The 24,905-nt window shown below is 57.0% G+C and overlaps 2 long non-coding RNA genes across 2 annotated transcripts in view; both read left to right on the forward strand.

The window, feature by feature from the left end:
• Positions 1 to 1,999: 1,999 nt before the first annotated feature.
• LOC134759261 (uncharacterized) lies at positions 2,000 to 5,608 on the forward strand. The gene is made up of 3 exons (XR_010135338.1): positions 2,000 to 2,151; positions 2,275 to 3,514; positions 4,048 to 5,608. It is a non-coding gene; the product is annotated as an uncharacterized lncRNA (long non-coding RNA).
• Positions 5,609 to 11,281: 5,673 nt separating this feature from the next.
• The window catches only part of LOC134759262 (uncharacterized), a 50,517-nt gene continuing 36,893 nt past the window's right edge, over positions 11,282 to 24,905 (forward strand). Inside the window, exon 1 of the long non-coding RNA XR_010135339.1 lies at positions 11,282 to 11,532. This is a non-coding gene — a long non-coding RNA (uncharacterized lncRNA). The remainder of the gene's footprint in view (positions 11,533 to 24,905) is intronic.

Genomic DNA, 24,905 nt, shown 5'->3' on the forward strand with positions numbered 1-24,905 from the left:
TCAGGGCAAGGGCCCAAAGTTAGGGTTGTTTTAGGGTCAGGGCCCAGGGTTAGGGTTTTAGGCTCAGGGCCAGTGCCCAGGGTTAGGGTTTTAGGCTCAGGGCCAGGGCCCAGGGTTAGGGTTTTAGGGTCAGGGCCAGGGCCCAGGGTTAGGGTTTTAGGGTCAGGGTCAAGGCCCAGGGTTAGGGTTTTAGGGTCAGGGCCTGGGCCCAGGGTTAGGGTTTTAGGGTCAGGGCCAGGTCCCAGGGTTAGTGTTTTAGAGTCAGGGTCAGGGCCCAGGGTTAGGGTTGTTTTAGGGTCAGGGCCAGGGCCCAGGTTTAGGGTTGTTTTAGGGTCAGGGCCAGGGCCCAGGGTTAGGGTTGTTTTAGGGTCAGGTCCAGGGCCCACTGTTAGGGTTGTTTTAGGGTCAGGGCCTGGGCCAGGTTTAGGGTTGTTGTAGGGTCAGGGCCAGGGCCCAGGGTTAGGGTTGTTTTAGGGTCAGGGCCCTGGGTTAGGGTTTTAGGCTCAGTGCCAGGGCCCAGGGTTTGGGTTTTAGGCTCAGTTCCATGGCCCAGGGTTAGGTTTATTTTAGGGTCAGGTCCAGGGCCCAGGTTTAGGGTTGTTTTTTGGTCTGTGCCAGGGCCCAGGGTTAGGGTTGTTGTAGGGTCAGGGCCAGGGCCCAGGGTTAGGGTTGTTTTAGGATCAGTGCCCGGTCCCAGGGTTAGGGTTGTTTTAGGGTCAGGGCCCAGGGTTAGGGTTGTTTTAGGGTCAGGGCCCAGGAATAGGGTTGTTTTAGGGTCAGGGAACAGGGTTAGGGTTGTTTTAGGGTAAGGGCCCAGGGTTAGGGTTGTTTTAGGGTCAGGGCCCAGGGTTAGGGTTTTAGGATCATGGCCCGGGGCCCAGGGTTAGAGTTTTAGGGTCAGGGACCGGGGCCCAGGGTTAGGGCTTCAGGGTCAGGGCCCGGGGCCCAGGGTTAGGGCTTCAGTGCCAGGGCCCGGGGCCCAGGGTTAGGGCTTCAGGGCCAGGGCCCGGGGCCCAGGGTTAGGGCTTCAGGGCCAGGGCCCGGGGCCCAGGGTTAGGGCTTCAGGGTCAGGGCCCGGGGCCCAGGGTTAGGGCTTCCGGGTCAGGGCCCGGGGCCCAGGGTTAGGGCTTCAGGGTCCGGGCCCGGGGCCCAGGGTTAGGGTTTTAGGGTTAGGGCCAGGGCCCAGGGTTAGGGTTTTAGGCTCAGGGCCAGGGCCCAGGGTTAGGGTTTTAGGCTCGGGGCCAGGGCCCAGGGTTAGGGTTGTAGGCTCAGGGCCAGGGCCCAGGGTTAGGGTTTTAGGATCAGTGCCAGGGCCCAGGGTTAGGGTTTTAGGGTCAGGTCCAGGGCCCAGGGTTAGGGTTTTAGGGTTAGGGCCAGTGCCCAGGGTTAGGGTTTTAGGGTCAGGGCCTGGGCCCAGGGTTAGGGTTTTAGGGTCAGGGCCAGGGCCCAGGGTTAGGGTTTTAGGGTCAGGGTCAGGGCCCAGGGTTAGGGTTTTAGGGTCAGGGCCTGGGCCCAGGGTTAGGTTTTTAGGGTCAGGGCCCAGGGTCTGGGTTTTAGGGTCAGCGCCCAGGGTTAGGGTTTTAGGGTCAGGACCCAGGGTTAGGGTTTTAGGGTCATGGCCCAGGGTTAGGGTTTTAGGGTCAGGGCCCAGGGTTAGGGTGATTTCCAGGAAGTGACCTCACAGTGACTCAAGCTACCACTTACTGTTGATTGTGATGAAATGCCAGCTGAGGCACATGCCTTGGGGGCTAAGTGGTTGCTGCCCTTGACTACTATGAAGACTGGTGTGGGAAGGGTCACTTTGGATGCACTTGAGCAGGGTTCCCCAACCCCTGAGCCATGGAGCCGTAAGGAGCCACACAGCAGGTGAGTGGTGTCGAGTGAGGGAGTGAGGGAAGCTTCGTCTGTATTTACAGCCACTCCCCTTTGCTCACATTCCCGCCTGAGCTCCACCTTCTCAGATGAGCAGCAGCATTAGATTCTCATAGGAGAACGCACCCTGTTGTGAACCGTGCATGTGAGGGATCTAGGTTGCGCTGTTCTTATGAGAATCTAATACCTATTGATCTGTCACTTTCTCCCATCACGCTCAGGTGGGACCATCCAGTTTCAGGAAAACAAGCTTAACACGCCCACTGATTCTACATTATGGTGAGTTGTATAGTTATTTTATTATATATCGGATATATAATACGTATATATATATTTAGATATATGTAATAATGGAAATAAAGTGCCTAATAAATGTAAATGTGCTTAAATCTTTTTAAGCAGATTCTTCAGGCCCAGCGTCTGCCTCACTGTGGACCCCCCAAGCCAAGCTCCCAACCTTTCAGCAGCTTCTACACACCCAGCTCCCGCCTGCCAGTGGCCTCTTCAGGCCCATGGTGCTCATTCCTCACAACAGCCTTTCCAGTCCCAGTTTTTCCCTTCCGGCGGCCTCTCCGGGCTGAGAACCTCCTCAAGTCGGCCTCTCCAGACCCACTTGCACCCTCCAGGCGTCCTCTCCGGGCCAAGCTCCTCTTCCTGGCTGTGTCTCCAGGCCCGACTCCTGCCTCTCAACAACGTCTTTGGACTCAGTGCCTACCCATCTCCTGGCGTCCTTGGTCGGCCCACAGCTTCCTCAAGCCAAGCTCCCCAGGCCCAGGTCAGGCCTCACGGTGCCCCCTCCACGATGAGCTCCTGCCCTCCAATGGCACCTGCAGGCCCCAAATGGTCTCCGGTCGGTGGGCTCCTCCACGCCAAGCTTGGGCCTCCCGGTGACCTCTGCAGGCCCAAGTTGTCCTGAAGTCAGCATCTCCCAGCCGTGCCTCCCAGCAAGTAAGCAAGCTCTTTTGGCTCAACTCCTGCCCAGCTCCCAACCGCCTTTGTAGGTCCCGAACTTTCTCCAGCCAAGTTCTTTGGGCCTCATTCCTGCCGCCCGGTGGCCTGTACGGGCCCAGCAATGGTTGGAGAACGGCCTCTGCAGGTCCCGCTCTTGCCTCCCAGGGGCCTCTCCAGGCCCAGCTCTCGCCCCCACGGCGGCCACCCGGGGCCAAGTCCCTGCCTGCCTCCCAGCAGCCCGCATGCGGCCCAGCTCCTCCCTCACGGTGGCCTGTTGATGCCCATGCCTCTGGTACCCTGCCCAGAGGCATGAGCCCCTGCCACACACTGGCTCCTCCCACGCTGAGAGAGGTCAGCGTGAGCCCTTGCCTCACACCGGCCCCTCCCACGCTGAGAGAGGTCAGCGTGAGCCCCTTGCCTCACATCGGCCCCTCCCACGCTGAGAGAGGTCGGCGTGAGCCCTTGACTCACACCGGCCCCTCCCACGGTGAGAGAGGTCAGCGTCACCCCCTTACCTCACACCGGCCCCTCCCACGCTGAGAGAGGTCGGCGTGAGCCCTTGCCTCACACCGGCCCCTCCCATGGTGAGAGAGGTCAGCGTCAGCCTCTTGCCTCACACCGGCCCCTCCCACGCTGAGAGAGGTCGGCGTGAGCCCCTTGCCTCACACCCGCCCCTCCCACGCTGAGAGAGGTCGGCGTGAGCCCCTTGCCTCACACTGGCCCCTCCCACGCTGAGAGAGGTCGGCGTGAGCCCCTTGCCTCACACCGGCCCCTCCCACGCTGAGAGAGGTCAGCATGAGCCCCTTGCCTCACACCGGCCCCTCCCACACAGAAGAGGTCGGCGTGAGCCCTTGACTCACACCGGCCCCTCCCACGCTGAGAGAGGTCAGCATGAGCCCCTTGCCTCACACCGGCCCCTCCCACACAGAAGAGGTCGGCGTGAGCCCTTGACTCACACCGGACCCTCCCACGGTGAGAGAGGTCAGCGTCACCCCCTTGCCTCACACCGGCCACTCCCACGTTGAGGGAGGTCAGCGTCAGCCCCTTGCCTCACACCGGCCCCTCCCACGCTGAGAGAGGTCAGCGTGAGCCCTTGCCTCACAGCGGCCCCTCCCACGGTGAGAGAGGTCAGCGTCAGCCCCTTGCCTCACACCGGCCCCTCCCACGCTGAGAGAGGTCAGTGTGAGCCCTTGCCTCACACCGGCCCCTCCCACGCTGAGAGAGGTCGGCGTGAGCCCCTTGCCTCACACCGGCCCCTCCCACGCTGAGAGAGGTCGGCGTGAGCCCTTGCCTCACACCGGCCCCTCCCACGCTGAGAGAGGTCATCGTCAGCCCCTTGCCTCACACCGGCCCCTCCCACGCTGAGAGAGGTCGGTGTGAGCCCTTGCCTCACACCGGCCCCTCCCACGGTGAGAGAGGTCGGCGTCAGCCCCTTGCCTCACACCGGCCCCTCCCACGCTGAGAGAGGTCAGTGTGAGCCCTTGCCTCACACCGGCCCCTCCCACGCTGAGAGAGGTCAGCGTGAGCCCCTTGCCTCACACCGGCCCCTCCCACGCTGAGAGAGGTCAGTGTGAGCCCTTGCCTCACACCGGCCCCTCCCACGGTGAGAGAGGTCGGCGTCAGCCCCTTGCCTCACACCGGCCCCTCCCACGCTGAGAGAGGTCGGCGTGAGCCCTTGCCTCACACCGGCCCCTCCCACGCTGAGAGAGGTCAGCGTGACCCCCTGCCTCAACAGGCCACCGTGAGGGAGGAGCAGGGTCGCACGCGGGCTGCTGTGAGGCAGGCAGCGACTTGGGCCTGGGAGGTCGTGGTGGGGTGAGAGCTGGGCTTGGAGACTCCCCTGGGAGGCAACAGCGGGGCCTACAGACTCTGTTCTCCAGCCGGAGCTGGGACTGTTCAGGTACTGGGAGGTGGGATGTGGGTCTGAAGAGCTTGGTTGCAGAAACTTCGGGGTCTACAAACGCAGGCGGGAGCTGAGCCAAAAAAGGTTGTTTGCTGGGAGGCGGGAGATGCAGCCAGGAGAAACAGCTCTGCCTGCAGAGGCCGCCATGCGGGAGGCGGAGGCCGGGCCTCCTCAAATCGGCCTCTCCAGACCCACTTGCAGCCTCCCGGCATCCTCTCCGGGCCCAGCTCTTCCTCCCGGCTGCGTCTCCAGGCCTGACTCTGGCCTCCCAACAACGTCTTTGGACTCAGCTCCTGCCCAGCTCCCAGCAGGCCCAAGTCGTCGTCAAGTCGGCCTGGAATTGGGCCCGGAAGAGCAGCAAGTCGGCCTCCCCGGGCCCAGCTCCGTCCTCTCGGCGGCCTCTCCAGGTGCAAAACTTCCTCGAGTCAGCCTCTCCAGGCCCCGCTCCTCCTGCCTCCCAGTGGCCTCTTTCAGCCCAGACCAGCTCATGGCTCTTGGCGGCCTTCCCAGGCCCCGCTTTTGACTTTTGGTGGCCTCTTCAGGCCCAGAACTTGACCTCCAGTGGGCCTTTGCAGGCCCGGCCTCCTGCCTCTCGAAGGCCTGCACGGGCCCGGACTCACAGCGGACTCACAGCGGACTCTCCATGCCCAGCTAGCTCTCGCCTCATTGCGGCCTCCCGAGTCCAAAGCTCCTGCCTCTCGGCCGCTTCGGCAGGCCCAGCTCCCGCCTGCCAGTGGCCTCTTTAGGCCCAGCTCATTCCTCACAACGGCCTTCCCAGGCCCCGTTTTTCCCTTCCGGCAGCCTCTTGGCCTCTAATTTGTTTATCTTTTGTGTATAAATCCCAAAATATTGAATTTTGGAATATTTCCACCATTATGTAAATATTTTGGTAGGTGATTTATTTGGAGTGAGTTTCTGCACCAAGCCCAAATTTTTTTATTTTATTTCCCTTATTATTTGGTGTTAAACAGGTTTAATGACGGTCATGGCAACTGTTTGGCACAATGAAAAATATCGCCCATGATCAACGTGTTCTGTTCTGGGGAAGGGGGCAAAGGCAGGGTGAATCACTTTCTTAAAAAGTATAGCTCAAGTTGGGAGTGCAGAGGGAATGGGGAGAAAACCCTCCCGCTGCCTGTGTCGAAGTGCAGGAGCCCCCACCCCCATACTCACCTGAGTCCAGCCCCTCTGGGGAAAGAAGGGGTGCATGAACTCCCCCTAGTCCACAGGCACCTCCCTGTGGCCCAAGGCCCTCTTCACACTCCATCTTGTAGCCCCAACAGGAGCTATTTTCCGAAAAGTGAAAAGCTCTGAAGGTCCCACAATTCATGGTATGTACACCTCCCTCACCAGGGGCTGCAAAGTGGCCTGGAGCTCCATACTGAGTAGAAGTCTTTGGGCCAGAGTCAGCATCTGGCTGACGGTCCGGATATCCTGGTTGGAGTGACCCTGGTGCGCCCTGCCAGGGCCTGGTGCCGCTTGCTGAAGATCATGACCGCCACTCATGGGCCACCGATGTGGTCCTTGTCCCATTTGTTGGGGCTGCGTCCATCCTTCTCAGAAGATGAGTCCTGTTCCTTGCGCAGGGCACTGAGGGACTGGGCCTGACATCATCTGAGTGGTAGAGGCAACTGGGTGTCAGGAGACATGATGGAGAGGAAAGCATCATCATGGTCATTCTCTGTCTCACTGTCCAGCAGGGACTCCCCTGAGGGGCCCAGGGCTCCTCCTCCATGGTGGGAGGTGAGCTTTTAACAGGTTCCACCACCCCCAAAGTGTGTGGGGTTGCGGGCCCTGGGCTTTCAGGGCAGGTGGCTCCAGGGGGCCGCCCAGGGTCAACACTCCCTGTGCCACCTGGTGGATGCTCATGAGCAACAGCTGCCAACTTGGCAGGTTGTTTTCTCTGGTTGGAGGCCACTGAGTAACTGGCAGGTTGCTGGGCCTCGTGTGGCTGCAGGGAGGGGTCAGGAAGGGGATGGAGTACCAGGGGAACACGGCCACAGAGTGACCTTCCACATTCCTCCACACGAACATGCTGACGCCACGGGAGGCCTCACTGAATGCAGGCCTGGGGGCCGAGTACTTGGTCCGGGCAGGGAGTTCCTGGCAGGGGCTCACACCTCACCCCCTCCTCAGCCCAGGTGGCTTGGGCCCAGAGAAGTGGGGGTTGGAGAGGAGCAGAAGACCAGGCCTCAAGTTTTGTTTTTTTTGTTTGTTTTTTTGTTTTTGAAATGTAGTTTGACTCTTGTCACCCAGGCTGGAGTGCAGTGGCACGATCTCAGTGGCCTTCATACCTGGCTAATTTTTTGTATTTTTACTGGGGGTGGGGTTTTGCCATGTTGGCCAGGCTGGTCTTGACCTCCCGACCTCAGGTGATCCACCCACCTCAGCCTCCCAAAATGGGATTACGGGCATGAGCCACTGCTCCCAACTTCATTCATTTTTACTTGAAAAACTCCGTTAAGCATTTTTTTAAGGTAGACCTAGTGGTCCTGAATGCCCTCAGCTTTGTTTGTCGAGGAAGCACGTTATTTCTTTTTTCTCTCTGAAGGACAGCTTTGTCAGACATAGTATTAGTTGCTGGCACTTTTTTTCTTTCAGCACTTTGAATCTATTATTCGATTCTGTCCTGACCTGCAAAGTTTCTTTAACTTTTGACTATTTGATTATATTGTGACTTGGTGAGTATCTATTTGGTTTGAACCTCTTTAGGAATCTTTAAGCTTCATGGATTTAGATGTCCAAATCTTTCCCATGATTTAGGCAGTCTTCAGCCATTCTTTAAATAAGCTTTCTTCTCCTTTCTCTACTTTCCTTCTCAAACTCCCATAACCTGACAATGGTTTGCCTAATGGTGTCTTGTTGGCTTTCTTTTCTCTGTCTTTTCTTCTTCTTTTTTTTTTTTTTTGAGACAGAGTCATGCTCTGTCACCCAGGCTGGAGTGCAATGTGTGGTCTAGGCTCACTAGGGTTAGGGTTAGGGTTTTAGGGTAAGGGCGAAGGGTTAGGGTTTTAGGGTAAGGGCGAAGGGTTAGGGTTTTAGGGTAAGGGCGAAGGGTTAGGGCTTTAGGGTCAGGGCCCAGGGTCAGGGATTTAGGGTCAGGGCGAAGGGTTAGGGTTTTAGGGTCAGGGCCCAGGGTTAGGATTTTAGGGTCAGGGCCCAGGGTTAGGGTTTTAGGGTCAGGGCCAGGGCCCAGGGTTAGGGTCTTAGGGTCAGGGCCCAGGGCCCAGTGTTAGGGTTTTAGGGTCAGGGCCCAGGGCCCAGGGTTAGAGTTTTAAGGTCAGGGACCGGGGCCCAGGGTTAGGGCTTCAGGATCACGGCCCGGGGCCCAGGGTTAGGGCTTCAGGGCCAGGGCCCGGGGCCCAGGGTTAGGGCTTCAGGGTCAGGGCCCGGGGCCCAGGGTTAGGGTTTTAGGATCAGGGCCCGGGGCCCAGGATTAGGGCTTCAGGGTCAGGGCCCGGGGCCCAGGGTTAGGGCTTCAGGGTCCGGGCCCGGGGCCCAGGGTTAGGGTTTTAGGGTCAGGGCCCGGGGCCCAGGGTTAGGGTGATTTCCAGGAAGTGACCTCACAGTGACTCAGGCTACCACTTACTGTTGATTGTGATGAAATGCCAGCTGAGGCACACGCCTTGGGAGCTAAGTGGTTGCTGCACTTGACTACTATGAAGACTGGTGTGGGAAGGGTCGCTTTGGATGCACTTGAGCAGGGGTCCCCAACCCCTGAGCCATGGAGCCGTAAGGAGCCACACAGCAGGTGAGTGGTGTCGAGTGAGGGAGTGAGGGAAGCTTCGTCTGTATTTACAGCCACTCCCCTTTGCTCACATTCCCGCCTGAGCTCCACCTTCTCAGATGAGCAGCAGCATTAGATTCTCATAGGAGAACGCACCCTGTTGTGAACCGTGCATGTGAGGGATCTAGGTTGCGCTGTTCTTATGAGAATCTAATACCTATTGATCTGTCACTTTCTCCCATCACGCTCAGGTGGGACCATCCAGTTTCAGGAAAACAAGCTTAACACGCCCACTGATTCTACATTATGGTGAGTTCTATAATTATTTTATTATATATTCCAGTGTAATAATGGAAATGAAGTGCCTAATAAACGTAAATGTGCTTAAATCTTTTGGCCCAGCTCCTACCTCCCGGCAGCCTCGCCAGGCCCAGAACTCTCTCCAGTCAGCCTCTACAGACCAAGCTCATGACTCACAATGGCCTATTGAGGCCCATACCCTACCTCACGGCAGTCTCCGCAGATGAGCCTACTGCCTCACAACAGCCTCCACAGGCACAGCTCCATCGTTACAATGGCCTCTTTAGACCCAGCTCCTGCCTCCCAGCCTTCTCTCCAGGCCCTGAACTTTCTCCGTAAGTTGAGGTAGCTGGGACTGTAGGTATACATGACGATACTTGGCTAATTTTTAAATTGTTTTGCAGACATGGGGTCTCACTTTGTTGGCCAGGCTGGTGTCAAACTAATGGCCTCAAGTGACCCTTCCACCCCTGCCTCCCATCCTCGAGGTATGTGCCACCACAAGGGGCACTTGTTCAATTTTCTAAAGAAAAAATTTCTAAAGTAAGGCTGTGGGATGATGGCAGGAAGATAAAAGAAAAACAGAAGAATAAGTTAAAATGACTTATTCACACATATTCTTTTGACAGCAAGAAGAACTCTTAGTATATACATTCCTTACAAACAAAGAAACGGCAGATAAACAATGTTGTATAGGAACTTCAACACACACTGTACAATATTCCCACTTTGCTGACATAAGTTATGGAAATTTCGTGGTTTCCTTGAGTGTCGCTACCAGTATTTTGCTTCTCTGATGATTTTTATCAACTTCCTCATCTGTTAACTTCTCTCCAAAGTATGTCACGTCACGACATACTGCCGCTGCACGAACACGGCCAGTGTCTTCCTATTAAACATGTAGAATGCTTTCCTAATTTCTCTTTTTACTCTCTGTCTTTGTGTTCTGCATTTTCCTTACTTTTATTGTCAGAAACTCCAGAAAGTCAATCGTACTAATTTATCACGATTTGCTTTATTAATTTATACTATGCTTATATGGAATTTTGCCCAACAGACCTCATTACAATTTGGGCCAGGGCCCAGGGTTAGGGTTGTTTTAGGGTCAGGGCCAGGGCCCAGGGTTAGTGTTGTTTTAGGGTCAGGGCCAGGGCCCAGGGCTAGGGGCGTTTTAGGGTCAGGGCCAGGGCCCAAAGTTAGGGTTGTTTTAGGGTCAGGGCCCAGGGTTAGGGTTTTAGGCTCAGGGCCAGGGCCCAGGGTTAGGGATTTAGGCTCAGGGCCAGGGCCCAGGGTTAGGGTTTTAGGCTCAGGGCCAGGGCCCAGGGTTAGGGATTTAGGCTCAGGGCCAGGGCCCAGGGTTAGGGTTTTAGGCTCAGGGCCAGGGCCCAGGGTTAGGGTTTTAGGCTCAGGGCCAGGGCCCAGGGTTAGGGTTTTAGGGTCAGGGCCAGGGCCCGGGGTTAGGGTTTTAGGGTCAGGGCCAGGGCCCAGGGTTAGGGTTTTAGGCTCGGGGCCAGGGCCCAGGGTTAGGGTTTTAGGGTCGGGGCCAGGGCCCAGGGTTAGGGTTTTAGGCTCAGGGCCAGGGCCCAGGGTTAGGGTTTTAGGATCAATGCCAGGGCCCAGGGTTAGGGATTTAGGGTCAGGTCCAGGGCCCAGGGTTAGGGTTTTAGGGTTAGGGCCAGTGCCCATTGTTAGGGTTTTAGGGTCAGGGCCTGGGCCCAGGGTTAGGGTTTTAGGGTCAGGGCCAGGGCCCAGGGTTAGGGTTTTAGGGTCAGGGCCAGGGCCCAGGGTTAGGGTTTTAGGGTCAGGGCCTGGGCCCAGGGTTAGGTTTTTACGGTCAGGGCCCAGGGTTCGGGTTTTAGGGTCAGGGCCCAGGGTTAGGGTTTTAGGGTTAGGGCCCAGGGTTAGGGTTTTAGGGTCATGGCCCAGGGTTAGGGTTTTTGGGTCAGGGCCCAGGGTTAGGGTGATTTCCAGGAAGTGACCTCACAGTGACTCAGGCTACCACTTACTGTTGATTGTGATGAAATGCCAGCTGAGGCACATGCCTTGGGAGCTAATTGGTTGCTGCCCTTGACTACTATGAAGACTGTTGTGGGAAGGGTCGCTTCGGATGCACTTGAGCAGGGGTCCCCAACCCCTGAGCCATGGAGCCGTAAGGAGCCACACAGCAGGTGAGTGGTGTCGAGTGAGGGAGTGAGGGAAGCTTCGTCTGTATTTACAGCCACTCCCCTTTGCTCACATTCCCGCCTGAGCTCCACCTTCTCAGATGAGCAGCAGCATTAGATTCTCATAGGAGAACGCACCCTGTTGTGAACCGTGCATGTGAGGGATCTAGGTTGCGCTGTTCTTATGAGAATCTAATACCTATTGATCTGTCACTTTCTCCCATCACGCTTAGGTGGGACCATCCAGTTTCAGGAAAACAAGCTTAACACGCCCACTGATTCTACATTATGGTGAGTTCTATAATTATTTTATTATATATTCCAGTGTAATAATGGAAATGAAGTGCCTAATAAACGTAAATGTGCTTAAATCTTTTGGCCCAGCTCCTACCTCCCGGCAGCCTCGCCAGGCCCAGAACTCTCTCCAGTCAGCCTCTACAGACCAAGCTCATGACTCACAATGGCCTATTGAGGCCCATACCCTACCTCACGGCAGTCTCCGCAGATGAGCCTACTGCCTCACAACAGCCTCCACAGGCACAGCTCCATCGTTACAATGGCCTCTTTAGACCCAGCTCCTGCCGCCCAGCCTTCTCTCCAGGCCCTGAACTTTCTCCGTAAGTTGAGGTAGCTGGGACTGTAGGTATACATGACGATACTTGGCTAATTTTTAAATTGTTTTGCAGACATGGGGTCTCACTTTGTTGGCCAGGCTGCTGTCAAACTAATGGCCTCAAGTGACCCTTCCACCCCTGCCTCCCATCCTCGAGGTATGTGCCACCACAAGGGGCACTTGTTCAATTTTCTAAAGAAAAAATTTCTAAAGTAAGGCTGTGGATGATGGCAGGAAGATAAAAGGAAAACAGAAGAATAAGTTAAAATGACTTATTCACACATATTCTTTTGACAGCAAGAAGAACTGTTAGTATATACATTCCTTACAAACAAAGAAACGGCAGATAAACAATGTTGTATAGGAACTTCAACACACACTGTACAATCTTCCCACTTTGCTGACATAAGTTATGGAAATTTCGTGGTTTCCTTGAGTGTCGCTACCAGTATTTTGCTTCTCTTATGATTTTTATCAACTTCCTCATCTGTTAACTTCTCTCCAAAGTATGTCATGTCGTGACATACTGCCGCTGCAGGAACACGGCCACTGTCTTCCTATTAAACATGTAGAATGCTTTCCTAATTTCTCTTTCTACTCTCTGTCTTTGTGTTCTGCATTTTCCTTACTTTTATTCTCAGAAACTCCAGAAAGTCAATCGTACTAATTTATCACGATTTGCTTTATTAATTTATACTATGCTTATATGGAATTTTGCCCAACAGACCTCATTACAATTTGGGCCAGGGCCCAGGGTTAGGGTTGTTTTAGGGTCAGGGCCAGGGCCCAGGGTTAGGGTTGTTTTAGGGTCAGGGGCAGGGCCCAGGGTTAGGGTTGTTTTAGGGACAAGGCTCGGGCCCAGGTTTAGGGTTGTTTTAGGGTCAGGGCCAGGGCCCAGTGTTAGGGTTGTTTTAGGGTCAGGACCTGGGCCCAGGGTTAGGCTTGTTTTAGTGCCAGGGCCCTGGGTTAGGGTTGTTTTAGGGTCAGGACGCAGGGTTAGGGTTGTTTTAGGGTCAGGGCCCAGGGTTAGTGTTGTTTTAGGGTGAGGGCCCAGGGTTGGGTTTGTTTTAGGGTCAGGGCCAGGGCCCAGGGTTATGGTGATTTTAGGGTCAGTGCCCAGGGTTAGGGTTGTTTTAGGGTCAGTGCCCAGGGTTAGGGTTGTTTTAGGTCATGGCCAGGGCCCAGGGATAGGGTTGTTTTAGGGTCAGGGCCAGGGCCCAGGGTTAGGGTTGTTTTAGGGACAGGGTCAGGGCCCAGGGTTAGGCTTGTTTTAGGGTCAGGTCCTGGGCCCACGGTTAGGCTTGTTTTAGAGTCAGGGCCAGGGCTCAGGATTAGGCTTGTTTTAGGGTCAAGGACAGTGCCCAGTGTTAGGGTTGTTTTAGGGTCAGGACCTGGGCCCAGTGTTAGGCTTGTTTTAGTTCCAGGGCCCAGGTTTAGGGTTGTTTTAGGTCAGGGCCAGGGCCCAGCGTTAGGGTTGTTTTACGGTCAGGGCCAGGGCCCAGGGTTAGGCTTGTTTTAGGGTCAGGGCCAGGTCCCAGGGTTAGGCTTGTTTTAGGGTCAGGGCCAGGGCCCAGGGTTAGGCTTGTTTTAGGGTCAGGGACAGGGCCCAGGGTTAGGGTTGTTTTAGGGTCTGGGCCAGGGCCCAGGATTAGGCTTGTTTTAGGGTCAGGGCCAGGGCCCAGGGTTAGGGTTGTTTTAGGGTCAGGGACAGGGCCCAGGGTTAGGGTTGTTTTAGGGTCTGGGCCAGGGCCCAGGATTAGGCTTGTTTTAGGGTCAGGGCCAGGGCCCAGGGCTAGGCTTGTTTTAGGGTCAGGGCCAGGGCCCAGGGTTAGGCTTGTTTTAGGGTCAGGGCCAGGGCCCAGGGATAGGGTTGTTTTAGGGTCAAGGCCAGGGCCCAGTGTTAGGGTTGTTTTAGGGTCAGGGCCAGGGCACAGGGTTAGGCTTGTTTTAGGGTCAGGGACAGGGCCCAGGGTTAGGGTTGTTTTAGGGTCAGGGCCAGGGCCCAGGGTTAGGTTTGTTTTAGTGTCAGGGCCAGGGCCCAGCGTTAGGCTTGTTTTAGGTTCAGGGCCAGGGCCCAGGGTTAGGGTTGTTTTAGGGTCAGGGCCAGGGCCCAGGGTTAGGGTTGTTTTAGGGTCAGGTCCTGGCCCCAGGGTTAGGCTTGTTTTAGTGCCAGGGCCCAGGGTTAGGGTTGTTTTAGGGTCAGGGCCAGGGCCCAGGTTTACGGTTGTTTTAATCTGGGCCAGGGCCCAGGGTTAGGGTTGTTTTAGGTCAGGGCCAGGTCCCAGGGTTAGGCTTGTTTTAGGGTCAGGGCCAGGGCCCAGGGTTAGGGTTGTTTTAGGTCATGGCCAGGGCCCAGGGTTAGGGTTGTTTTAGGTCAGGGCCAGGTCCCAGGGTTGGGGTTGTTTTAGGGTCAGGGCCCAGGATTAGGATTGTTTTAGGGTTAGTGCCCATGGTTGGGTTTATTTTAGGGTCAGGGTCAGGGCCCAGGGTTAGGTTTGTTTTAGGGTCAGGGTCAGGGCCCAGGGTTAGGGTTGTTTTAGGGTCAGGGCCAGGGCCCAGGTTTAGGCTTGTTTTAGGGTCGGGGCCAGGGCCCAGGGTTAGGGTTGTTTTAGGGTCAGGGCAAGGGCCCAGGTTTAGGGTTGTTTTAGGGTAAGGTCCAGGGCCCAGGGTTAGGGTTGTTTTAAGTTCAGGGCCAGGGCCCAGGGTTAGGATTGTGTTAGGCTCAGGGCCAGGGCCCAGGGTTAGGATTGTTTTAGGGTCAGGACCTGGGCCCAGGGTTAGGCTTGTTTTAGGGTCAGGGCCAGGGCCCAGGGTTAGGCTTGTTTTAGGGTCAGAGCCAGGGCCCAGGGTTAGGGTTGTTTTAGGGTCAGGGTTAGGGCCAGTGCCCAGGGTTAGGGTTTTTTTAGGGTCAGGGCGAGGGCCCAGGGTTAGGCTTGTTTTAGGGTCTGGGCCAGGGCCCAGGTTTAGGTTTGTTTTAGGTCAGGGCCAGGGCCCAGGGCTAGGGTTGTTTTAGGTCAGGGACAGGTCCCACGGTTAGGGTTGTTTTAGGGTCAGGGCCAGGGCCCAGGGTTAGGGTTGTTTTAGGGTCAGGGCGAGGGCCCAGGGTTAGGCTTGTTTTAGGGTCTGGGCCAGGGCCCAGGTTTAGGTTTGTTTTAGGTCAGGGCCAGGGCCCAGGGCTAGGGTTGTTTTAGGTCAGGGACAGGTCCCACGGTTAGGGTTGTTTTAGGGTCAGGGCCAGGGCCCAGGGTTAGGGTTGTTTTAGGGTCAGGGCTAGGGCCCAGGTTTAGGCTTGTTTTAGGGTCAGGGCCAGGGCCCAGGGTTAGGCTTGTTTTAGGGTCAGGGCCAGGGCCGAGCGTTAGGCTTGTTTTAGGGTCAGGGACAGGGCCCAGGGTTAGGGTTGTTTTAGGGTCAGGGCCAGGGCCCAGGGTTAGGCTTGTTTTAGGGTCAGGGCCAGGGCCCAGGGTTAGGCTTGTTTTAGGGTCAGGACCTGGGCCCAGTTTTAGGCTTGTTTTAGTGCCAGGGCCCTGGGTTAGGGTTGTTTTAGGGTCAGGGCCAGGGCCCAGGGTTAGGGTTGTTTTAGGTTCAGGACCTGGGCCCAGGGTTAGGCTTGTTTTAGTGCCAGGGCCCTGGGCTAGGGTTGTTTTAGGGTCAGGGCCAGGGCCCAGGGTAAGGGTTGTTTTAGGTCAGGGCCAGGACCCAGCATTAGGGTTGTTTTAGGGTCATGGACAGGGCCCAGGTTTAGGGGTGTTTTAGGGTCAGGGCCAGGGCCCAGGGTAAGGGTTGTTTCAGTGTCAGGGCCAGGGCCCAGGGTTAGGGTTGTTTTAGGGTCAGGGCCAGGGTACAGTGTAAGGGTTGTTTCAGTGTCAGGGCCAGGGCCCAGGGTTAGGGTTGTTTTAGGGTCAGGGCCCAGGGTTAGGGTTGTTTTAGGGTGAGGTCCAGGGCCCAGGAATAGGCTTGTTTTAGGGTCAGGGCCAGGGCCCAGGTTTAGGCTTGTTTTAGGGTCAGGGCCAGGGCCCAGGTTTAGGCTTGTTTTAGGGTCAGGGCCAGGGCCAAGGGTTAGGCTTGTATTAGGGTCAGGTCCAAGGCCCAGGGTTAGGCTTGTTTTAGGGTCAGGGCCAGGGCCCAGGGTTAGGCTTGTTTTAGGGTCAGGGCCAGGGCCCAAGATTAGGCTTGTTTTAGGGTCAAGGACAGGGCCCAGGGTTATGGTTGTTTTAGGGTCAGGGCCAGGGCCCAGGGTTAGGCTTGTTTTAGGGTCAGGGCCAGGGCCCAGGGTTAGGCTTGTTTTAGGGTCAGGGCCAGGGCCCAGGGTTAGAGTTGTTTTAGGGTCAGGGCCAGGGCCCAGCGTTAGGGTTGTTTTAGGGTCAGGGCCAGGGCCCACGGTTAGGGTTGTTTTAGGGTCAGGTCCTGGGTTCAGGGTTAGGCTTGTTTTAGTGCCAGGGCCCAGGGTTCGGGTTGTTTTAGGGTCAGGGCCAGGGCCCAGTGTCAGGGTTGTTTTAGGTCAGTGCCAGGGCCCAGCATTAGGATTGTTTTAAGGTCAGGGCCAGGGCCCAGGTTTATGGGTGTTTTAGGGTCAGGGACAGGGCCCAGCGTTAGGGTTGTTTTACGGTCAGGGCAGGGCCCAGGGTTAGGGTTGTTTTAGGGTCAGGGCCAGGGCCCAGGGTTAGGATTGTTTTAGGGTCAGGACCTGGGCCCAGGGTTAGGCTTGTTTTAGGGTCAGGGCCAGGGCCCAGGGTTAGGCTTGTTTTAGGGTCAGGGCCAGGGCCCAGGGTTAGGGTTGTTTTAGGGTCAGGACCTCGGCCCAGTGTTAGGCTTGTTTTAGTTCCAGGGCCCAGGGTTAGGGTTGTTTTAGGGTCAGGGCCAGGGCCCAGGGTTAGGGTTGTTTTAGGTTCAGGACCTGGGCCCAGGGTTAGGCTTGTTTTAGTGCCATGGCCCTGGGTTATGGTTGTTTTAGGGTCAGGGCCAGGGCCCAGGGTCAGGGTTGTTTTAGGTCAGGGCCAGGGCCCAGCATTAGGGTTGTTTTAGGGTCATGGACAGGGCCCAGGTTTAGGGGTGTTTTAGGGTCAGGGCCAGGGCCCAGGGTAAGGGTTGTTTCAGTGTCAGGGCCAGGGCCCAGGGTTAGGGCTGTTTTAGGGTCAGGGCCAGGGTCCAGTGTAAGGGTTGTTTCAGTGTCAGGGCCAGGGCCCAGGGTTAGGGTTGTTTTAGGGTCAGGGCCCAGGGTTAGGGTTGTTTTAGGGTCAGGTCCAGGGCCGAGGGATAGGCTTGTTTTAGGGTCAGGGCCAGGGCCCAGGTTTAGGCTTGTTTTAGGGTCAGGGCCAGGGCCCAGGTTTAGGCTTGTTTTAGGGTCAGGGCCAGGGCCAAGGGTTAGGCTTGTTTTAGGGTCAGGTCCAAGGCCCAGGGTTAGGCTTGTTTTAGGGTCAGGGCCAGGGCCCAGGGTTAGGCTTGTTTTAGGGTCAGGGCCAGGGCCCAAGATAAGGCTTGTTTTAGGGTCAAGGACAGGGCCCAGGGTTAGGGTTGTTTTAGGGTCAGGGCCAGGGCCCAGGGTTAGGCTTGTTTTAGGGTCAGGGCCATGGCCCAGGGTTAGGCTTGTTTTAGGGTCAGGGCCAGGGCCCAGGGTTTGGGTTGTTTTAGGGGCAGGGCCAGGGCCCAGCGTTAGGGTTGTTTTAGGGTCAGGGCCAGGGCCCACGGTTAGGGTTGTTTTAGGGTCAGGTCCTGGGCCCAGGGTTAGGCTTGTTTTAGTGCCAGGGCCCAGGGTTCGGGTTGTTTTAGGGTCAGGGCCAGGGCCCAGGGTCAGGGTTGTTTTAGGTCAGTGCCAGGGCCCAGCATTAGGGTTGTTTTAAGGTCAGGGCCAGGGCCCAGGTTTAGGGGTGTTTTAGGGTCAGGGACAGGGCCCAGTGTTAGTGTTGTTTTACGGTCAGGGCAGGGCCCAGGGTTAAGCTTGTTTTAGGGTCAGGGCCAGGGCCCAGGGTTAGGCTTGTTTTAGGGTCAGGGCCAGGGCCCAGGTTTAGGGTTGTTTTAGGGTAAGGTCCAGGGCCCAGGGTTAGGGTTGTTTTAAGTTCATGGCCAGGGCCCAGGGTTAGGGTTGTTTTAGGGTCAGGGCCAGGGCCCAGGGTTAGGATTGTTTTAGGGTCAGGACCTGGGCCCAGGGTTAGGCTTGTTTTAGGGTCAGGGCCAGGGCCCAGGGTTAGGCTTGTTTTAGGGTCAGAGCCAGGTCCCAGGGTTAGGGTTGTTTTAGGGTCAGGGTTAGGGCCAGGGCCCAGGGTTAGGGTTTTTTTAGGGTCAGGGTGAGGGCCCAGGGTTAGGCTTGTTTTAGGGTCAGGGCCAGGGCCCAGGTTTAGGGTTGTTTTAGGTCCGGGCCATGGCCCAGGGTTAGGGTTGTTTTAGGTCAGGGCCAGCTCCCAGGGTTAGGGTTGTTTTAGGGTCAGGGCCAGGGCCCAGGGTTAGGGTTGTTTTAGGGTTAGGGCTAGGGCCCAGGTTTAGGCTTGTTTTAGGGACAGGGCCAGGGCCCAGGGTTAGGCTTGTTTTAGGGTCAGGGCCAGAGCCGAGCGTTAGGCTTGTTTTAGGGTCAGGGACAGGGCCCAGGGTTAGGGTTGTTTTAGGGTCAGGGCCAGGGCCCAGGGTTAGGCTTGTTTTAGGGTCAGGGCCAGGGCCCAGGGTTAGGGTTGTTTTAGGGTCAGGACCTGGGCCCAGTGTTAGGCTTGTTTTAGTGCCAGTGCCCAGGGTTACGGTTGTTTTAGGGTCAGGGACAGGGTCCAGGTTTAGGATTGTTTTAGATCAGGGCCAGGGTCCAGGAATAGGGTTGTTTTAGGGTCAGTGCCCGGGCCCAGGGTTAGGGTTGTTTTAAGGTCAGGGCCAGGGTCCAGGGTAAGGGTTGTTTCCGTGTCAGGGCCAGGGCCCAGGGTTAGGGTTGTTTTAGGGTTAGGGCCAGGGCCCAGGGTTATGGTTATTTTAGGGTCAGTGCCCAGGGTTAGGGTTGTTTTAGGACATGGCCAGGGCCCAGGGATAGGGTTGTTTTAGGGTCAGTGCCAGGGCCCAGGGTTAGGCTTGTTTTAGGGTCAGGGTCAGGGCCCAGGGTTAGGCTTGTTTTTGGGTCAGGTCCTGGGCCCACGGTTAGGCTTGTTTTAGGGTCAGGGCCAGGGCCCAGGTTTAGGCTTGTTTTAGGGTCAAGGACAGGGCCCAGGGTTAGGGTTGTTTTAGGGTCAGGCCCAGAGCCCAGGGTTAGGGGTGTTTTAGGGTCAGGGCCAGGGCCCAGGGTTACGGTTGTTTTAGGGTCAGGATCTCGGCCCAGGTTTAGGCTTGTTTTAGTGCCAGGGCCCAGGGTTAGGGTTGTTTTAGGGTCAGGGCCAGGGCCCAGGGTTAGGGTTGTTTTCGGGTCAGGGCCAGGGCCCAGGGTTAGGCTTGTTTTAGGGTCAGGGCCAGGGCCCAGGGTTAGGGTTGTTTTAGGGTCAGGGCCAGGGCCGAGGGTTAGGCTTGTTTTAGGGTCAGGGCCAGGGCCCACGGTTAGGGTTGTTTTAGGGTGAGGGCCAGGGACCAGGGTTAGGCTTGTTTTAGGGTCAGGGCCAGGGCCCAGCGTTAGGGTTGTTGTAGGTTCAGGGCCAGGGCCCAGGATTAGGCTTGTTTTAGGGTCAGGGCCAGGGCCCAGGGTTAGGCTTGTTTTAGTGCCAGGGCCCAGGGTTAGGGTTGTTTTAGGGTCAGGGCCAGGGCCCAGGGTTAGGGTTGTTTTAGGGTCAGGGCCAGGGCCCAGGTTTAGGCTTGTTTTAGGGTCAGGGCCAGGGCCCAGGGTTAGGATTGTTTTAGGGTCAGGGCCAGGGCCGAGCGTTAGGCTTGTTTTAGGGTCAGGGATAGGGCCCAGGGTTAGGGTTGTTTTAGGGTCCGGGCCAGGGCCCAGGGTTAGGCCTGTTTTAGGCTCTTGGCCAGGGCCCAGGGTTAGGGTTGTTTTAGGGTGTGGACCTGGGCCCAGTGTGAGGCTTGTTTTACTGCCAGGGCCCAGGGTTAGAGTTGTTTTAGGGTCAGGGCCATGGCCCAGGGTTAGGCTTGTTTTAGGTCAGCGCCAGGGCCCAGGATTAGGGTTGTTTTAGGGTCAGGGCCAGGGCCGTGGGTTAGGGTTGTTTTAGGGTCAGGGACAGGGCCCAGGGTTAGGGTTGTTTTAGGGTCAGGGCCAGGGCCCAGGGTTAGGCTTGTTTTTGGGTCAGGGCCAGGGCCCAGGGTTAGGCTTGTTTTAGGGTCATTGCCAGGGCCCAGGATTAGGGTTGTTTTAGGGTCAGGGCCAGGGCCCAGCGTTAGGGTTGTTTTAGGGTCAGGGCCAAGGCGCAGGGTTAGGGTCGTTTTAGGCTCAGGACCTGGGCCCAGGGTTAGGCTTATTTTAGTGCCAGGGCCCAGGGTTAGGGTTGTTTTAGGGTCATGGCCAGGGCCCAGGGTCAGGGTTGTTTTAGGTCAGGGTCAGGGCCCAGCATCAGGGTTGTTTTAGGGTCAGGGACAGGGCCCAGGTTTAGGGGTGTTTTAGGGTCAGGGCCAGGGCCCAGGGTAAGGGTTGTTTCAGTGTCAGGGCCAGGGCCCAGTGTTAGGGTTGTTTTAGGGTCAGGGCCAGGGTCCAGGGTAAGGGTTGTTTCAGTGTCAGGGCCAGGGCCCAGGGTTAGGGTTGTTTTAGGGTTAGGGCCAGGGCCCAGGGTTATGGTTATTTTAGGGTCAGTACCCAGGGTTAGGGATGTTTTAGTGTCAGTGCCCAGGGTTAGGGTTGTTTTAGGGTCAGGGCCAGGGCCCAGGGTTAGGCTTGTTTTAGGGTCAGGGCGAGGGCCCAGGGATAGGGTTTTTTTAGGGTCAGGGCCAGGGCCCAGGGTTAGGGTTATTTTAGGGTCAGGGTCAGGGCCCAGGGTTAGGCTTGTTTTAGGGTCAGGTCCAGGTCCCAGGTTTAGGGTTGTTTTAGGGTCAGGGCCAGGGCCCAGGGTTAGGCTTGTTTTAGGGTCAGGGCCAGGGCCCAGGGTTAGGGTTGTTTTAGGGTCAGGGCCAGGGCTCAGGGTTAGGCTTGTTTTAGGATCAGGGCCAGGGCCCACGGTTAGGGTTGCTTTAGGGTCAGGGCCAGGTCCCAGGTTTAGGCTTCTTTTAGGGTCAGGGCCAGGGCCCAGCGTTAGGGTTGTTGTAGGTTCAGGGCCAGGGCCCAGGATTAGGCTTGTTTTAGGGTCAGGGACAGGGCCCAGGGTTAGGGTTGTTTTTGGGTCAGGGCCAGGGCCCAGCGTTAGGGTTGTTTTAGGGTCAGGGCTAGGGCCCAGGGTTAGGGTTGTTTTGGGGGCAGGACCTGGGCCCAAGGTTAGCCTTGTTTTAGTGCCAGGGCCCAGGGTCAGGGTTGATTTAGGTCAGGGCCAGGGCCCAGCATTAGGGTTGTTTTAGGGTCAGGGGCAGGGCCCAGGTTTAGGGGTGTTTTAGGGTCAGGGCCTGGGCCCAGGGTTAGGGTTGTTTTAGGTCAGGTCCAGGGCCAAGGGATACGTTTGTTTTAGGGTCAGGGCCAGGGCCCAGGGATAGAGTTGTTTTAGGGTCAGGGCCAGGGCCCAGGGTTCGGGTTGTTTTAGGGTCAGGGCCAGGGCCCAGGGCTAGGGGTGTTTTAGGGTCAGGGCCAGGGCCCAAAGTTAGGGTTGTTTTAGGGTCAGGGCCCAGGGTTAGGGTTTTAGGCTCAGGGCCAGGGCCCAGGGTTAGGGTTTTAGGCTCAGGGTCAGTGCCCACGGTTAGGGTTTTAGGCTCAGGGCCAGGGCCCAGGTTTAGGGTTTTAGGGTCAGGGCCAGGGCCCAGGGTTAGGGTTTTAGGCTCAGGGCCAGGGCCCAGGGTTAGGGTTTTAGGCTCGGGGCCAGGGCCCAGGGTTAGGGTTTTAGGGTCAGGGCCAGGGCCCAGGGTTAGGGTTTTAGGCTCAGGGCCAGGGCCCAGGGTTAGGGTTTTAGGATCAGTGCCAGGGCCCAGGGTTAGGGTTTTAGGGTCAGGTCCAGGGCCCAGGGTTAGGGTTTTAGGGTCAGGTCCAGGGCCCAGGGTTAGGGTTTTAGGGTTAGGGCCAGTGCCCAGGGTTAGGGTTTTAGGGTCAGGGCCAGGGCCGAGGTTTAGGGTTTCAGGGTCAGGGCCAGGGCCCAGGGTTAGGGTTTCAGGGTCAGGGCCAGGGCCCAGGGTTAGGGTTTTAGGGTCAGGGCCTGGGCCCAGGGTTAGGTTTTTAGGGTCAGTGCCCAGGGTTAGGGTTTTAGGGTCAGGGCCCAGGGTTAGGGTTTTAGGGTCAGGGCCCAGGGTTAGGGTTTTAGGGTCATGGCCCAGGGTTAGGGTTTTAGGGTCAGGGCCCAGGGTTAGGGTTGTTTTAGGGTCAGTGCCCAGGGTTAGGGTTGTTTTAGGGTCAGAGCCCAGGGTTAAGGTTGCTTCAGGGTCAGGGCCCAGGGTTAGGGTTGTTTCAGGGTCAGGGCCCAGGGTTAGGGTTTTAGGCTCAGGGCCAAGGCCCTGGGTTAGGGTTGTTTTAGGGTCAGGGCCAGGGCCCAGGGTTAGCGTTGTTTTAGGGTCAGGGCCAGGGCCCAGGGTTAGGGTTGTTTTAGGGTCAGGGCCAGGGCCCAAAGTTAGGGTTGTTTTAGGGTCAGGGCCCAGGGCTAGGGTTGTTTTACTGTCAGGGCCCAGGGTTAGGGTTGTTTTAGGGTCAGGGCCCAGGGTTAGGGTTGTTTTAAAGTCAGGGTCCAGGGTTAGGGTTGTTTTAGGGTTAGGGCCCAGGGTTAGGGTTTTAGGCTCAGGGCCAGGTCCGAGGGTTAGTGTTTTAGAGTCAGGGTCAGGGCCCAGGATTAGGGTTGTTTTAGGGTCAGGGCCAGGGCCCAGGGTTAGGGTTGTTTTAGGGTCAGGGCCAGGGCCCAGGGTTAGGGTTGTTTTAAAGTCAGGGTCCAGGGTTAGGGTTGTTTTAGGGTTAGGGCCCAGGGTGAGGGTTTTAGGCTCAGGGCCAGGTCCGAGGGTTAGTGTTTTAGAGTCAGGGTCAGGGCCCAGGATTAGGGTTGTTTTAGGGTCAGGGCCAGGGCCCAGGGTTAGGGTTGTTTTAGGGTCAGGGCCCAGAGTTAGGGTTTTAGGCTCAGGGCCAGGGTCCACGGTTTGGGTTTTAGGCTCAGGGCCATGGCCCAGGGTTAGGTTTATTTTAGGGTCAGGGCCAGGGCCCAGGTTTAGGGTTGTTTTATGGTCTGTGCCAGGGCCCAGGGTTAGGGTTGTTGTAGGGTCAGGGCCAGGGCCCAGGGTTAGGGTTGTTTTAGGATCAGTGCCCGGTCCCACGGTTAGGGTTGTTTTAGGGTCAGGGCCCAGGGTTAGGGTTGTTTTAGGGTCAGGGCCCAGGAATAGGGTTGTTTTAGGGTCAGGGCACAGGGTTAGGGTTGTTTTAGGGTCAGGGCCCCGGGTTAGGGTTGTTTTAGGGTCAGGGCCCAGGGTTAGGGTTGTTTCAGGGTCTGGGCCCAGGGTTAGGTTTGTTTCAGGGTCAGGGCCCAGGGTTAGCGTTGTTTCAGGGTCACGGCCCAGGGTTAGGGTTGTTTCAGGGTCAGGGCCCAGGGTTAGGATTGTTTGAGGGTCAGGGCCCAGGGTTAGGGTTGTTTCAGTGTCAGGGCCCAGGGTTAGGGTTGTTTCAGGGTCAGGGCCCAGGGTTAGGGTAATTTCAGGGTCAGGGCCCAGGGTTAGGGTTGATTCAGTGTCAGTGCCCAGGGTTAGGGTTGTTTCAGGGTCAGGGTCCAGGGTTAGGGTTGTTTTAGGGTCAGGGCCTAGGGTTAGGCTTGTTTTAGGGTCAGGGCCCAGGGTTAGGGTTGCTTTAGGGTCAGCGGCGAGGGTTAGGTTTGTTTTAGGGTCAGCGGCCAGGGTTAGGATTGTTTTAGAGTCAGAGCCCAGGGTTAGGGTTGTTTTAGGGTCAGGGCCCAGGGTTAGGGTTGTTTTAGGGTCAGGGCCAAGGGTTAGGGTTGTTTTAGTGTTAGGGCCCAGGGTTGGGGTTGTTTTAGGTTCAGGGCCCAGGGTTAGGGTTGTTTTAGGGTCAGGGCCCACGGTTAGGGTTTTAGGATCTGGGCCAGGGCCCAGGGTTAGGGTTTAAGGCTCAGGGCCAGGGCCCAGGGTTTGGGTTGTAGGCTCAGGTCCAGGGCCCAGGGTTAGGGTTTTAGGCTCAGGGCCACGGCCCAGGGTTAGGGTTTTAGGCTCAGGGCCGGGGCCCAGGGTTAGGGTTTTAGGCTCAGGGCCGGGGCCCAGGGTTAGGGTTTTAGGCTCAGGGCCAGGTCCCAGGGTTAGTGTTTTAGAGTCAGGGTCAGGGCCCAGGGTTAGGGTTGTTTTAGGGTCAGGGCCAGGGCCCAGGTTTAGGGTTGTTTTAGGGTCAGGACCTGGGCCCAGGGTTAGGCTTGTTTTAGTGCCAGGGCCCTGGGTTAGGGTTGTTTTAGGGTCAGGACGCAGGGTTAGGGTTGTTTTAGGGTCAGGGCCCAGGGTTAGTGTTGTTTTAGGGTGAGGGCCCAGGGTTGGGTTTGTTTTAGGGTCAGGGCCAGGGCCCAGGGTTATGGTGATTTTAGGGTCAGTGCCCAGGGTTAGGGTTGTTTCAGGGTCAGTGCCCAGGGTTAGGGTTGTTTTAGGTCATGGCCAGGGCCCAGGGATAGGGTTGTTTTAGAGTCAGGGCCAGGGCCCAGGGTTAGGGTTGTTTTAGGGACAGGGTCAGGGCCCAGGGTTAGGCTTGTTTTAGGGTCAGGTCCTGGGCCCACGGTTAGGCTTGTTTTAGAGTCAGGGCCAGGGCTCAGGATTAGGCTTGTTTTAGGGTCAAGGACAGTGCCCAGTGTTAGGGTTGTTTTAGGGTCAGGACCTGGGCCCAGTGTTAGGCTTGTTTTAGTTCCAGGGCCCAGGTTTAGGGTTGTTTTAGGTCAGGGCCAGGGCCCAGCGTTAGGGTTGTTTTACGGTCAGGGCCAGGGCCCAGGGTTAGGCTTGTTTTAGGGTCAGGGCCAGGTCCCAGGGTTAGGCTTGTTTTAGGGTCAGGGCCAGGGCCCAGGGTTAGGCTTGTTTTAGGGTCAGGGCCAGGGCCCAGGGTTAGGGTTGGTTTAGGGTCTGGGCCAGGGCCCAGGATTAGGCTTGTTTTAGGGTCAGGGCCAGGGCCCAGGGTTAGGCTTGTTTTAGGGTCAGGGACAGGGCCCAGGGTTAGGGTTGTTTTAGGGTCTGGGCCAGGGCCCAGGATTAGGCTTGTTTTAGGGTCAGGGCCAGGGCCCAGGGTTAGGCTTGTTTTAGGGTCAGGGCCAGGGCCCAGGGTTAGGCTTGTTTTAGGGTCAGGGCCAGGGCCCAGGGATAGGGTTGTTTTAGGGTCAAGGCCAGGGCCCAGTGTTAGGGTTGTTTTAGGGTCAGGGCCAGGGCACAGGGTTAGGCTTGTTTTAGGGTCAGGGCCAGGGC

Source organism: Gorilla gorilla, chromosome 8 (genome assembly GCF_029281585.2).
Source record: "Gorilla gorilla gorilla isolate KB3781 chromosome 8, NHGRI_mGorGor1-v2.1_pri, whole genome shotgun sequence".
Classification (NCBI taxonomy): Eukaryota; Metazoa; Chordata; class Mammalia; order Primates; family Hominidae; genus Gorilla; species Gorilla gorilla.